This window comes from Balaenoptera musculus, chromosome 2 (assembly GCF_009873245.2).
Source record: "Balaenoptera musculus isolate JJ_BM4_2016_0621 chromosome 2, mBalMus1.pri.v3, whole genome shotgun sequence".
In the NCBI taxonomy this organism is placed as follows: domain Eukaryota; kingdom Metazoa; phylum Chordata; class Mammalia; order Artiodactyla; family Balaenopteridae; genus Balaenoptera; species Balaenoptera musculus.
Window position 1 is genome coordinate 147,839,587 of NC_045786.1, and position 16,130 is coordinate 147,855,716.

Genomic DNA, 16,130 nt, shown 5'->3' on the forward strand with positions numbered 1-16,130 from the left:
GTATCACCTGTCTTCTTGGAGTTGACAGTCTAGCTGGGAAGGCCAACCAGTTGACAGTTTTGGTTGTCTTTATGAAGTGCTATGACAAAGTGCTATACAGCAGGGTTTCTCAACCTTGGCACTATTGACTTTTTGGGCCTGATAATTCTTTCTTTGGCAAGTTGAGAGACTGTCCTGTGTATGGTAGGATGTTGAGCCGTATCCCTGGCATCTACCCACTAGATTCCAGCAGCACTACCCCAGATCCAGTTGTGCCAAACAAAAATGTCTCCAGACATTGCCAAATGTCCCTTGGTGGGTGGGGGTGGGGAGGAGCAAAATCCTAGCCTTGTTCCACCCCCCAGCACTGAAAACCACTGTCGCAGAGCCGTAGAGAGGGCCATCCAACTCAGGATGGGGAAAAGGAGAGAGAAGATAACTGAGTGATTCCCCGACATGGCAAGAGCTTAACTATTCCCAAGTGTGATTTCCTAAGTATGTCTTTGTTACTTTGAAAATCAAACAAATAAACACATCAGGATACAATTTCCGAAAAATTAAATAAGGCAACAAAAGTATCAAAGTGAACAACCTCACCTTGGTAGGGAAATCCAGGTTTGTAGCTCTTGTTGACTTTCACTCTCAATAGTGTTCTGCTTTGGGGTTTGTCCCAGGGCTCTTAATGCTGTATATTACTTTAAACTTTACAAAATGCTATATATATCATATTGTTCATTAATATTTCAGTTTATATTTCTAAATAATTTCCAACACTTTAATCCTGAAGCGGAGTAGTGGGAAACCTAATGAAACACCTAAAAAAAAAAAAAAAAAAAAAAAAAAATTCTTGGGACTTCCCTGGCGGTCCAATGGTTAAGAGTTTGCCTTCCAGTGCAGGGGGTGCGGGTTTGATCCCTGGTTGGGGAGCTAAGATTCCCCATGTCTCACGGCCAAAAAACGAAAACATAAAACAGAAGCAATATTGTAACAAATTCAATAAAGACTTTAAAAATGGTCCACATCAAAACAATCTTTAAAAAAATTTCTTAATATCAAATATTCTGTTAAAATTTCCAATTGTAACTCTGATATTTTCCTTTTTTTTTTTTTTTTTTTTTACTTTTTTTAAAAAAAAATCAGGATCTAAATAAGGTCCACCCATTGCAGTCAATCAATATGTCTTTTGAGACCCTTTTAATCTATAGGTTCCTCCCCCATCACCTTAGATTAACCACTGTCACCGCTCTCCTGTCTTGCAAAAACCTCCTAATTGGTTTCCCCACTTGAATTCTTGCTACTGTTCTAATGCAGTTCCTACACAACAGCCAGGGAGACTGCAAAAATCAGATCAACACCTCGCTTAAAACCCTTCAGTGGTACCAAAGGCTCTAGTGCCCTCACTCCACCAACCACAACTTTTTAGGTGCCGGGAAACAACCTTGTGCCCTCCACTCTTCTGTTCATTTCTACTCTTCTTTCATCTCCAGTGTAATGTCCCTTCCCCAGAAAGCCCTCTCCTGACCACTTTCTCTAAAGAAGGACACTATTATTCCTTCCCATAGCACCCCATTTTTTCTCTTCATGGCACTTATCAAAGCTTGTTATTATATTTTCATTTTGTGTGCTTACTTTATTAATGCCTCTCTCTCCACAGACTATCAGCTGCATGAGGGCAGGGACCATGTCCATTATATTCATCATTGTCCAGAAGCACTTAGTAAGGGCACAATAAATATTTGTTGAACAAAGATGAGCAAGACAATCCCTAACCTCACAAACACACAGGCCATTGTCTCTGCTCATACTGTTTAATACTAGGACTGAAATTCCCCTTTTCCAGCTGCCAGACTTGGGGCTACTTCCTCTCTCATACAAAGACAAAGGGTTTTTTTTTCGGTTAAAGAAAAAAAAAAGGAAAGTAATTTGATAATAACTATCAAGCTTTAGATGATGCCATAGTTTCACTTCCAGGTCTTCTCTTATAAATATATTTACACAAGAGCACAAAGGTTAATCACGAGGGTGTTTCTGCAGTGTGGTAGGTAGGTAATAGCAAAACCCTAGAAACAACCAGAATTTCTATCAAAGGAGGAAAGGGTAAAAAAATATGACACAATCACTTTATGGAATACACTTTGCATCCCTTAACAAGAATGAGAGAGGCTGCATGGCCATAGTGGTTCAGAGTATGGGCTTCAGAGCCAGATTGCACGGGTTCAAATCCCTGCTCTACCGCTTAATATCTGTGTGACCTTGGGCAAGTTGCCTCAGGTTCCTTATCAAGGAGCTGTGGGAAGTATCTAAACAGCACCTGGCAATGATCAGGGCGAAATGGTGTACTATATAGTAGCATGGGAGAAATGCCTATGTTGTATTGTCTCATTCATTTTTAATTAACTAGTTTAATGGAAACATTTAAAAACACATGATAAAAAAATTCACATAGGATCATTAGGCATATAGTGAAAAATAAGTGTGTCTCCTGCTCCAGAGACAACTACTGTTCACAGTTTCTTAGGAATCTTTACAAAAATGTTTCATGTAAATGCAAACTTATATGTGTGATTATTTTTCACATACACACACACACACAAACACACAGCCCTACCTATTCCTTTTAAACACTCTGCCTTGAAGCTTGCTTTTTAGATTTTATAGTATATCTTGGAGATACTTCCATATCACACAGACCCACCTCATTTTTCCCCACTGCATAGTACTCCACTGTATAGAGAAACTTTTTTTTTTTTTTTTTTTTTAATTTCTTGGCTGCATGGCATGAGGGATCTTAGCTCCCCAGCCAGGGACCAAACCAGTGCCCCCTGCAGTGGAAGTGAAGAGTCTTAACCACTGGACTACCAAGGAAGTCCCTAGAGAAACTATCCAGTTCCCTATTGCTGGACATTTTAGTGGTTTATAGTCGCTTGCTATTACATAGAATGTTGAAATGAATATCCTTGGATATAGCCAAAATATGATGAATTTTAAAAGATGGCATACTCCATATTTTATTTGAAAAAAAGCATATTTATGTGTGCATGAGCATATACCTATTTAAAATGATTGGAATCTGTAGGAATTAGGAATGCAAGGAATGGAGAGAGCAAAACACAGTTTGAACGAAAGAGCCTGTGTGTTTAGATTTTTTTTTTTTTTTTTTTTAAACGTGACCTGCACAGTAAAATCTTCCCAGAGGTTGTCTCTTAATAAGAAAAAATTACTCCGTCTTCTGACCCTCCCAGCTCCTGGTTCACGCCTCAGTAATAGACAGAGTTCTTCCTTCTCATCTCTCCTGCTAGCCTGCCTGTCATCCTCATGTCCTGTAATACTCAGCCCAGTGCCTGGCACGTAGGTGTTCACTAAACAGTTCTGGAATGAATGAAGCTACTCCTCTGACCCCAGTTTGCCTGCATATAAAATTAGGATGGTAAAGTAGACCCACAACTCATGGCCGTCATGGGAAATTACTGAGCAACGTGAATGCTCTTGAAAAAGATGAAACAGTGTGTAAAAATATCCAAGAATAGCCACTGAATCTGAAACTTATCCTGTGGGCTGACCAGGTCAAAACACCTGTAGTGTAGCTGGTTCAAAGGCTCATGGCAGCTTCCTCACAAGACCAGCCTGTTAAGTTTATTTTCAGACGAAAGGAGGACAGAGCAGGAGGGATCAAGTTGTTAGCCAAGCAGAGCCCTGCTGTCAGGTCTTTTAGATCTGAAATCATCTGGGCCTGTTCCACTCCAGAAGTAAATCATTTTGGAAAGATTTGCCCCCTGAGCTGTACGTCTGTTAAAAAGTTGAAGCTTTCATATTAGAAATCACCCAAGGGCTGATTTGATTTCACCCAAGGACAACTCCTTGATTGTAGAGTAATCTTAGAGGAGTGAGGAGCTGAGGCTGACGAAAATAATTCATTCAACTTTCAATAAATGTTTACTGAGCACCTACTCTCTATGTGCCTGGCATTGTTCTAGGTGCTAGTGATACAGCAGTTTCAAAACAAAGTCCCTGCCTTCAAGACCTTAAGCAGATACAGGGACTTCCCTGGTGGTCCAGTGGTTAAGACTTCGCCTTCCAATGCAGGGGGTACGGGTTCCATCCCTGGTCGGGGAGCTCAGATCCCACATGCCTCACAGCCAAAAAACCAAAACATAAAAAAACCCAGAAGCAATATTGTAACAAATTCAATAAAGACTTTAAAAATGGTCCACATCAAAAAATCTTTAAAAACAAAAGAAGACCTTAAGAAGATACATATAATAAACCAAAAAAATGATATGAAATGTTAAGTCATAATGTTAAGAAAACTATAACGGGTGTCCCAGGTTAAATCCTTTGGGATGCACACCCTGAGATGTTTAGCACCTCAGTGTCGAGAGAGAACGTTCTAGGATCACATGTGTGGAAGGGTGGGGAAGGAAGCAGGATTGGGCACAGGGAGAAATCAAGCTGAGAGCTGGCTCGGATGACAGCCTCAGCAGAGTCCGTGGGGAGCTCCAGAGCTAAAATGGCCCATCTGAGTTACCTCCTTTCTGCTGAGCCCCACTCAGTTCTTGGATGCGGGCTGCCTAGGGAAGGTCATGACCTTGGGCAAGTCTGCTCTGTGGCTGAGGCAATCCCTGAAGGGGCTGACAGCTGAAGGCTGTCTGCTTACTACACTCCGAGCAGCTGGGGTGACAATCTTTCATCAAGGAAGGAACTCTGGGCTGCACATCTCTGTGTGTGTCACACAGGCTGTGGGGAGAGAGAGGGATTGGGGTGGCAGTGCTTCTCGGGAGAGAGTGATCAAGGAAGGTCTCTCTGGTTGGGTTTAAACAGCAACCCTGAGTGAAATGAGGGAAGGAGCCATGCAGATTCTGAGGGAGCTGGAATGCAAGTAGGGAAACCAGTTAGGAGGCAATTCTGGTATTTCAGGTAAGAGATAGTAATTGTTGAGATTACAGAGCAGAAGCTGTAGAGAAGTGTTTCCCAACCAGGGTGATTTTGTCCCACCCTCTCCACCCCACACTACCCAGGCCAGGAACTTTTGGCAATATCTGGAGATATTTTTGTTTGTCACCACCAGGGATATGCTCCTGGCATCTACTGGGTAAGGCTAGGGATGTTGGTAAGCATCCTACAATAATGCACAGGACAGCTCCCCAGAGCAAAGAATTACCTGTTCCAAAAATGTCCAAAGTGCAGAAGCTGAGGAATCTTGCTTTAGGGAAAGTGACAAGTGTTGAATTAGGGATGTACTTTGAAAGCAGAGCCAACAGGATTTGCGTTTGGATGTGGGGAATGAGAGAAAGAGGAGTTGAGGGATTCCAAGGTTTTTGGTCTGAGCAATGGAGTGAATGATGGTAGCATTTACTGAGATGGGGAGCTCTGGGGGAAGAACAGATTCTGGGTGGGGAGCAGGTGGTAAATCAAGTGTGTGTTTATCAACAGGTTAAATTTGAGATGCCTATTTGTGATGTTACTTAGGCAATCGGCTGTTTGAGTCTGGAGCTCAGGAAAGATGTCTGAGCGGGAGCTGTAGATGTGGGGTCATCAGAAGAAAGGTGGGATTTTAAATCAGTAGCTCGCAAGAGATCACCTAAGTAGTAAAGGCAGGTAGAGAGGCAAAGAGGTCAGAGGACTGAGCCCTTTGAGAATCCAACATCTAGTTGGAGAGGAGGAGGGAGAGCCAGCAAAGGAGGTGGAGAAGGAGCAGCAAGGAGGTAGGAGGAGAACCACATGAGTGTGGTGTCCTGGAAGCCAAGGAAAGCAAGCACTTCAAGAAGCATGGCTGGATCAGCTATGTTGAATACTGCCGAGGGGATGCAGGTGAGACAAGAATTGCCCACTGGGATTGCATTGTGGAGATTGTCAGTGACCTTCACAAGACCAGGCTCCATGGAGTGGGTTTGGGAGAGAGAAAGAGGTGATAAAATGGAAGTAGGGACTATAGGCAATTCTTTCAAAGAGTTATGCCATAAGAGGGGAACAGATAATATGCCAGTAGTTAGAGGAAGATATGGGGTCAAAGAAAGATATTACAACACATTTGTAGGCTGAAGGGAAGATCTAGTGGAGAGGGGAAAATCGTTGATGTTAATCCCTGTTGCATACTTACTACATCTCAGGAGCTGCATTAGACATTTCATATGGAATTTTTTTTTTGTTTTGGCTGCGCCGGGTGGCTTACGGGATCTTAGTTCCCACACCAGGGATTAGGCCTGGCCCTCGGCAGTGAAAGCGCAGAGTCCTAACCACTAGACCACCAGGGAATTCCCTATATGTATTATTTAATTTAACCTGTACATCAAACCAATGAGGTAGACTATAGTGTTTTCCCCATTTCACAGAAGTTAAAACTGAGGCATGGAGAGGATCGGTTGGTTACATGGCCACGGTCACATGGCTAGTAAGTGGGGGAAGTTGGATGTAACCAGGATGTCTGGCTCTGGAGCCCAAGTTCTCACTTTCTTCTTCATCTGAATTCATTTCTTATTGCAGATTGTACCCACCGGCTAAAGTTTATTATCATTTGTTTCCCCCTTCAGAGGAAAACAAAACTATTGACCCTTCAATACTCAGCTGAAGCTGATCTCCTGGGTTTTGTGTCTGACTGCTCCCACCGTGAGCCCCTCTGCTTCTGGAGCAAACCTCGATCTATCATAGTCTCTAACAGCCCACCCAAACCATCACCCACCTAATTGTGTCTGTTTACTCGTCAGTCTCCTGCAGTGGAGCAGGAGCTCCTCAAGGACAGGGGCTGTGTCTAATTTGTCTAATTCATCTTTCTATTCTTAGTTGGCAGGACAAGCCCTCAAACAGTAAGTATTTGTCAAGGAGTTGAATGGATGGATGATCGAACGAATGCAAAAGCTTATTAAGAATATTGGAAGCCATAAGACAGCTGAGTATGGGCATCTAAATGTACAAGCTGGATACATACAAAAGTGCTCTCAGTTCAGAGGAGTGGGGGCTTAAGGGTGAAGATGCTTGTTAAGAAGTCCTCACGTCCATACTAGTCAGTATGTCGAGATGGAGTCCAGGAGTTAGCACAGGAGGTTTCTTCCCTTTTCAAAGAATTCCGTGATCTTACCACTGGAAGCCCAGAGAATCAGGAAACTTGGATTCCAGTCCACAGTCACCCCTTACCATCTGGATGGGATTGCCAGATAAAATATTGCATGAAATATTTAATATTTGTGATACTAAAAACATATTCATTATTTATATGAAATTTAAATTTAACTGGGCTCCTATATGTATATTTGCTCAGTCTGGCAAACTTCCAGCTGGTAACCTTGGCCAAGCTGCATAAAACCCCCTTAAGCTTCAGTCTCTGTATCTATAAAATGGAGAAATTTGAGCTTTCCTTACTGGCATGAGAATTAAATAAGGTCTTCAAGTAGAGTACTTAACACAGCAAATGGCACATGGTAAGTGCCCAATAAATGAGATAGTCGGCTTCATAACATTTATTTTAATTTCCTTCTCTTCTAGAGCATTAACGTATAATCCATCAAATTAGACTTACGCAGAGCTTCTCAGAAATGCATCAGCTAAGTGGTCAGTTAATGTGAGTTTGGGCAGCTAGGATGGTGAAGTATAGAGAGTTTGAGACTCAGTCCTGGGCCCCAAAGAGGGTTAATGGAGGATCCGAATTCTCATTGAGCCACTAATTTCTCAGTCAGATCTTGGAGTTTCCCCACATCAGCACACCAGTAAAAGAAAGATGTGATCCTTCCAGAAACCAGTAGAGGGGGGAGTGTGTGCATTTTGGGATAAAACTGGGATACAGCAGGACCAGTCAAGCAGCACCAGCAGCAGGTTTTCACGTTCCTTTAGAGAACAGTGGAGGGCCCGAGAAAGCCCTGAGGAGGATACTGGCCAAAGGCAGTCAGTGAGACCCCCCAACCGCCAAGTAAATCAGCCTATAGAGGACCAGCCCCTAAGGGCGGTTTTGGGCATACACTGTGTAGAAAGAAAAAGAGACTCTGTATGTTGAAAGATACCAAAAAGCCAAAAGCAGGTGACAGCCAAGAGAAAAAATTGCAAATTGTGTAACAAAGATTTCCAGAATGCGTAAAGGTGTCCCATCAATCGTTAAACCAAAGACAAAACCAAAACCAAACAAACAAAAAAACACACCAAAAAAAGATTAACCTCTCTAGCAACAGGGAAATAAAAATTGAAACAACATTGCAGGGAGTTTCTGCCTTATTTTCCTATGGTTATTAAAGGAAATAACCTAATATTCATTGAATACCTATTCTGTGCCAGGCATTGTGCTAAGAATTTCCTAAACATTAACTCAGCACTTAATTTGTCAAAAACCTTTAGAAGCAGAAACACAGTATTCCCATTTTACCTATAGAAAACTGCTGCTCAGAAAGGTTAGTAACTTGCCTGGAATTCACTCAGCTGGGAAGGGCAGAGCAGGGTTCGGACCCAGGTTTGCATGATTCCAAGTCCTTCCACTCCTCACACTGTTTTTTTTAGGACTTCGGTTCAAGCACTATCTAATGCTTGAATATGGTGCTTTGGAGAAGGCCCTGGAAGTTGTGAACCCCAAGCAGCCAAATAGGAATGGAAAAGTAAAAACAAACAGAAACCTCAGAAAATCCAACAGCCTTACGAGCAGGCCTGGGGAAACAGATTGGAAAGTGGGGATTTGGGGAATGGACGAGATGGGAGTTCGGAAGCCCAGTTGGGGGGGTAGGGAACCAGTTGATGGCCTCAATTTTAAGCGAGATGGAGTCTGGCTGGCCTGAAGGTTCACAGCCTTAGAGGCTGGAACCCAAGGAATCTGTTTGTCGTCCACTGCATGCTGAGTTGTAAATTCTCATTTCTAAACCTTCCAGGCCGGAGTCTGCAGCTCCCTCCCCCATCTCGCACCTGCGGGCAGCGGGGGCTCCAATGAATGGACAAGTTCCACGAATTCTTGCCCCTTCCCCCACCTTTTACATAGCCAAGCCCTGGGACAAAAGGCGCCCGGGGCCTGGGGCTCCTTCCCCGGGCTCCTGCCAGCTCCGGGGAGTGTCAGACGGCTGGAGCCGCTCCACACCGCACCATTTACATTTTTTACAGCCTCCCTCCCACCCCCCACTCCCCTTTCCCTTAGGGCCATGGCCAGGGCCACAGGTCCTCTAGGGTCCGGGACTCTCCTTATAGTTCCCTGGAGGTTGAGGGCAGTTGCCTGTGAAGCAGAGAGCCAGGGCAGCAGGAATACAGATGGGGCTCCATGCTGGGTCCACATCCTAGAATCTAGGGCTGAAGGTGCAGACCCTTTGTTCGGGACAATTTATTCCACCCGCCCAGCAGCAGCAGCCAGAATTTGCTTCCCTGTTCCTTGTAAGCCTGATTCCAGGCCCCACGGAGTGACTTCCCCGTAGGATATGGGTCCCTATCTTTCTTGCATAGCTCCCTAATCCACTGATAAATGCAGCTACTATTTATTGAGCACCTACTGCGTGCCAGGGACAGTGCGAAATGCCTGTGCCTCTGTTCCTTCATTTAATTCTCACAACAACCCCAGGTGAAATAAGTGTGGACCCTATTTTCCAGATGAGGAAAGAGGTTCAGACAGGAGAGGTGTGTCCCCCCGGGGCCTCCACGCAGTCAGCGGCCTATCAGTTGTCAGCAGTAGTGCCAGGATATGAACCCAGGTCTCCTCATACCCCCCCCCCCACCTTGACTGTGAGTCTGAGGACCAACTGGGCAACTCCTAACTCAAACTCTCTTGCACAATCCCTCAGTCCCTGCTGTTTACCTGTTTACCAGCTGGCTCTAAAATCAGACAGCCCATCATCCTGATCTTTCCTGATCCTTAGGGCTGGCCCCACCTGGGCTCCCCTTGCCCTCCTAGGTAGCCTCCTACAGAAGCCCACATTTTGTTTCAAATAGTAGTTCAGTAGGACAGGCCAGGAAAAGGGACAGTTATTCCTCACTTCTGTGAAAAGCCCTGTGGAGATTCAGGCCTGGCTCAGATTTGCTGCTCCCTGACCCTCCTCCATCTCTTGCAGGCCCTGCCCTTGCAGACTGAGGCCAAGCTTCAGACAAAATGAGGGCTGGTTGATTCTAACTGGCATGTTCCACATCTTCTGATAGCCCCCCAAAGCGCCTGCAACTTCCTAGGATATGGGCCAACACATCAAAAGGCACCCTGCAGGGAGAGGAATGAAAACTCTGGAACCTGGCCACATCCTGCCTTAGAGAGAAAAGCTGAAATACAGCCACGGAGGTGATCATGGTTTCAGTCAGCCCAGCCAGCCCTTGGTGTCCTCAAAGGGCCCAGCAGTCCCATCCCTTAAAGGGCTCAGAAGCCACTTTAGCCACAATAATTCTATGCACTGCACGTACCCAGCAAATGACAACACAAAGTGCTTCCTTCATTCATTTACCAAAACACAGAAATAAATATGTAAGTGCCTAAATACTTCTCTGCATATTACCTTCTTTGACTAAGCATTTCCACTTTGTGAATCTTACAGAAATGTTTGTACAATGTATGCAAATACGTCTTTTCACATTGTTTGTAACAGGGAAAAAGTGGAAACAACCTAAATGTCCAACTGCAAAGAGTTGATTAAATACATTATTGTGCATCCCTACAATAAAATATTCTGCAGCTGCTAAAAGGTGTGAGCTAATTTTATATGTACTAACAAGGAACGTAATCCATGACGTACTGTTGGGTGAAAAGAAGCAAGTAGCAGAACAATATATAAATGTCATTCCTTTTTGTTAAAAAAAATGTATTTATTAAGGTAGAAGGTAGATAGATAATTTTTTTAACCTGAGGATTTAGGACAGCGGTTGTTACCTTAACTGCACATTGGAGTACCCAGGAATTAAAAAGATCCAGAGGCCCAGGCCCACTCCAGACCATGTATCAATATATCACAATTTCTTGGGGTGGGAGGGAGGGAGTTTTTTAACTTCCCCAGGTGATCCCAATGAGCAGCCAACTTGGGAAACACTACCTTAAAGAAACAGAGGGAAGGAAAGGTTGACTCAGAAAGGAAAATCAAGCTGTAACCTCTTTACATGAAATCTAAACAGATATTACCTACTCTGCTCTTTCTGGGAAAAGAAAGGGGCTGGATCGCCTTGAATTATCACTAGACTTCTGTAAGCACTGAGTTAGTTGAGTTTAGCTCTGAGCAATGCCAAACTTTTTGATGACACCTGAGGGGTTCTAGAAGTTGACCACTTGACTTCAGGAGATGAAGTCTCCAAGGGCAGCAGGAAGGTTAAGAGCCCGCATTGCTGCGCCTTCTGAAGGACAGGACGTGGGCCACCACCTTATTAGTAAATGGGAACACAAATGAAGCACTTTGCACAGCGCCTGACACAGTGGCGGTGCTTAACATGTGGTAACTTATTTATTTTCAGGAATGGAAAGAGCTCAGAGATAATCTTAGTGCCTGCTGAGTTCCAGGCACATATATATCGTGTCCTGTAATCCAAACAAGCCTGAGGCCAACATTCATATGCCCATTTTACAGATGAGGATCCTGGGGCGTACCGGGGATGGCATCTTGTCAGAAACCAGAATTAAAAGCCGGTTCTGTCCAACTCTATATTTTGTACTTTGCTTACCACACTCTGTCCCTTCTTAGGGACCTTTTGGGCAGGGATTTAACTCTGATTAGGGCTCTCATTATTTTAGATTCACTCTTCATTTGCCTTCAGAGGAAGGGAATGTGTGGCTGAAGTTACCTGGGATCACTCTGCTTAGAGATGATAGGACACCTTAAAAGACTGTGCCCAAAAGTGGTCTGGAAGGCCTGAAGTTGAAGCCACACCATGAAAGGAAAGGAAAGTTCTATCTCTGAGCCCAAAAGGAAACGTTATGGGCTTTGGGCATTTGTTCTGCACTGCAGATGGATGCAGGCAGAAGACCCCTCCAATCTCCCACCCCAAATTTTCCATTCCCTCCTCCCTCAAAGCAGCTGCTTGAGCCTGGTTTTCACATCTGTGTTTCCTGGCCTGGCTGGCAAGTTTATCTTCCCACCTCAGAGGATTTGGTTCTGCTCCCGTTCTTTTTCACTTCCCTTGAAAAAGGGAGGTGCTCTTGGGCTTTGTCCTGTTGTCTCGTCCTCCTCTTTTTCACACCACTTGAATCAAGTACAGCAGTCAAAAACAGGGACTTATTGAGTATCCACCTTAACCAGCACTGTGGGTAGCACAGCGGTCCTGGAGAGTCTGCCTTAGATCACCAGGACTCCCTCCACCTGGGATCTCTGCTCTATCATCTCTGTTTCCTGGGCAGTGCAACCCCCATGCCACCTCCTCTAGGAAGCTTTCACGGATCTCATCTACTCCGTGTCCTTACGGCACTTGCACACCTCTCCTGCATGGCTTTCCATATCCTGTACTTGGTTTATGGCTATTTGTATGTATGTCTTCCCCACTAGACTGAACATTTCCTTGAAGGCAGAAACAATCTTTTCTTTTTTTCTTTTTGGCCGAGCTGCGCAGTTTTTGCGATTTTAGTTCCCCGACTAGGGACTGAACCCGGGCCCTCGGCAGGGTGCGGAGTCCTAACCACTGGACCGCCAGGGAATTTCCACAATCTTTTCTTTATCTTTGTATTCTTCAAGAACCTAACTCAGTGCCTGGCATATTAAGAAAAAAAAAAAAATCATACGGTTGTTTGCTTAAACTCTTTCCAAAAAAGGATTTTAAGTGCCTTACTGAAATACATAAAGAGTAGCAGAAATGGGACTGAAGAAAAGCAAGGGTAAAGAAATCATGGAATGAGAGTGCTCACTTCGGCAGCACATATACTAAAATTGGAATGATACAGAGAAGATTAGCATGGCCCCTGCGCAAGGATGACATGCAAATTTGTGAGTGTTCCATATTTTAAAGCAACTATACGCCAATAAAAATTTTTTTTTTTTTTTTTTTTTTTTTTTTTAAATTATTTATTTATTTATTTATTTACTTTTGGCCGTGTTGGGTCTTCGTTTCTGTGCGAGGGCTTTCTCTAGTTGTGGCAAGCGGGGGCCACTCTTCATCGCGGTGCGCGGGCCTCTCACCATCGCGGCCTCTCTTGTTGTGGAGCACAGGCTCCAGACGCACAGGCTCAGTAGTTGTGGCTCACGGGCCTAGTTGCTCCGCGGCATGTGGGATCTTCCCAGACCAGGGCTCGAACCCGTGTCCCCTGCATTAGCAGGCAGATTCTCAACCACTGCGCCACCAGGGAAGCCCAAAAATTTTTTAAAAAAAGAAAGAAATCATGGAATGAGAGCCCATAATAACAACAAAAATAATATTTGAGTTCTTACTAATGCTGAGCACTGTTCTAATTGATTTACATGCATCACCTCATTTAATCTTTATAATAATCCTGGGAGGTGATTATTGTTATAATTATTTTACATTTGAGGAAACGGAGGCACAGAGAGGTTAAGTCACTTGCCCAAGTTCACACAGTGGGATGTGAACACAGGCAATGTGGTTTCAGAAGCTGTGCTCATAACCACAGCCCTCAGGATACCAGCCATAGACATTCTGTGTGTAGAGCTGGGTTATGAATCTGGTCTGAGGTTTCTAGCAGTCAAAGCCAAGAAGAAAAGGCATTTAATGACAGGAGTGATTGTATTTATTAGAAACGATAAACCAAATCCTTGGGAGAAATGCAGCTTTTTGTAACCTTGAGTCTGAGAGAACTCATCAAGAAGACACTGCTTTTCAAACTTTATAAGTTAATCTTCCATGGGTAAAAATTGTTAAACTCCCCAATACAGGTATATTTGTTTATATTTATACATATGCACTGATGAACTAATATATTATGTGCATTGTAAAACACAAAAATAGAAATTGAAAAGAATGAGAGAAACTATAAAAACACATGGAAATTCTGCTGAGGACCATCTTGTATGCTCCCTGGGTAGACACAGGCCCCTCCTGAGTTCCCTGGTACTATGGGATGGATCCTGGCAATAGATAACAGTGGTTGACTTCACATCACCATTTATTTATTTATTTATTTATTTATTAAAATACCTTTATTTATTTATTTATTTATTTTTGGCTGTGTTGGGTCTTAGTTTCTGTGCAAGGGCTTTCTCTAGTTGCGGCGAGCAGGGGCCACTCTTCATCGCAGTGCACGGGCCTCTCACTGTCGTGGCCTCTCCTGTTGCGGAGCACAGGCTCCAGACGCACAGGCTCAGTAGTTGTGGCTCACAGGCTTAGTTGCTCCGCGGCATGTGGGATCTTCCCAGACCAGGGCTCGAACCCGTGTCCCCTGCTTTGGCAGGCAGATTCTTAACCACTGCGCCACCAGGGAAGCCCATCACCATTTCTTATAACAACCAAAGCATGACACAGAAAATGCATTTCAGTGACAGCAGTTCTAGAGGGACCAAAATAATGTTGTCCAAATGAGTACATTTCTGATTGGCTGGTTTGATCTAGTAATAGCTATTTTATTTACTACATATATAAAACTAACATTATAATATATAACTTAATTATATATATATTATATATGTATAACTAATATCAATTGAGCCTTTTCTGTATGACAGTCATTGTACTAGATGCTTTACTCATGCTCCCCATTTAATCCTTATTGCAATCCTTTGAAGTAATTATCAGTATAATCACCATTTTACAGATGAGGAAACTGAGGCTCAGAGAGATTAATTGGTTCATGGAGTTGAGCTGGGGTTTAGACTCATGTTTATTAGATTCTGAAGCCAACGTTCTTAATCACCTTCTCTACTCCACAGAAAATTTGAATATAGATGGTTTTAAACAGTAGTTTCCCCCTTTTACAAATCTTTTTTATTTACCAAAAGAATGCATTCTTGTGGTAAAAAATGCAAACAAAACTGAAGTGTGCAAAGTAAAAAGGCCACCTTTTCCCACAAACAAGCTCACCAGGGTTTCCCCTGTTAGTCTGCTCTTTCTAAAGTCTTCTAGACTTCTTTCTACTCACTGAACATGTGTATATACATATCAATTTTGCAAAAGTAGGATCATAACATATATTTAACTTTGAACTCCCTCTTTAACGTGGCTATCTTTCCAGGGTGGTTCATGCAGATCTATTCACATATTAGGAGCAGATAACACAATTGACTACTTATCCCCCTCTTCTTAAGATATTCTCTCTGGGTTTTTCTTTCTGCCTTTTTTTTTTTGGAACTTTGCAAATACTGTTTACTTCACTAAAACCTGGAGATGGGGAAAAGGTATGTGAAAGTCTGGGACACCAAGCCTAGGAGTGCATATTGACAAGGGCGACATACAGGGCCAGGGTGCTGAGGGCCAGCAGTGCCGTCCAGCTGCCCGGGGAACAGAGGTGGACGAACATCTCCATGACAAAGGCCTTGTAGACACTAAGGAACATCAGTAGGAGGACTGCTGGCTGGAAAGTGTGGTACAGGTCATAGCATGTGATCATCCACACCTGGGCAGATGTGATGACGTAATGGACCAGACAGATGTTGGAGTCAATGCTCATCTGGATGTATTTCCAGTCAAACTCAGTGCCCGAGCTCCAACCCAGAGGGGGATGTAGCAGGACATAATGAACTTGGTGGTGGCCCAGCCCAGGGTAGCAACCATGATTTTGTATTCCCCCTTGCCAGCATTCTGGGACATGACAAGGTTTAGGCCTATCAGGTCTGCCACAACCACGCTGGCCTTCGTGAACTCCCCAATGAAGTCATAGATGCCGCCTTCCCAGCTGGGAAAGAAAGTGGCCAGGAACAGCATCTTGCACAGCTGCACGAACAAGTAGGTGACCCCGGCCTGGACGCACTTCCAGAAGGCGCTGTACTCAGACAGCCTGCTGCACTTGTAGGTGATGACGTAGGGGGGAAGTAGGCCAGGGCGAAGCAGTTCCCAAAGTGGAATAGTGTCATGGCGCCGGCTGCCCAGCCCATCGGAGCACGCCTCTCTGCCTCGGAGGCCTGGCGCCTGAGCCTGGGCCTGGCACCTACCTTCCTTCTGCCTCTTTTTGCTTTTCCTCTGGGTGACTCTAAAGTTTAGTCCCTTTTCTTTCTCCCTTCTTTTCCTTCTTCTATTCCCTTGCCTCTAGAGCTTATCCATCTATATGCTAACAACTTCCAGACTTACTTCACTCTTTACCTGGAACACCGCAATTTTCTCTATTTTCAATTTGCTTTGTTGTTAGTTTTAAGCCTATTGGA

The 16,130-nt window shown here is 44.0% G+C and overlaps 1 non-coding gene and 1 pseudogene across 1 annotated transcript; one reads left to right on the forward strand and one right to left on the reverse strand.

Annotated features, from left to right (window-relative positions):
• The first annotated feature begins 12,722 nt into the window (after positions 1 to 12,722).
• LOC118891366 lies at positions 12,723 to 12,828 on the forward strand. The gene has a single exon (XR_005018950.1). It is a non-coding gene; the product is annotated as a U6 spliceosomal RNA (small nuclear RNA).
• Positions 12,829 to 15,193: 2,365 nt separating this feature from the next.
• Positions 15,194 to 15,842, reverse strand: LOC118890826 (annotated as a pseudogene).
• Between the last annotated feature and the right edge of the window lie 288 nt (positions 15,843 to 16,130).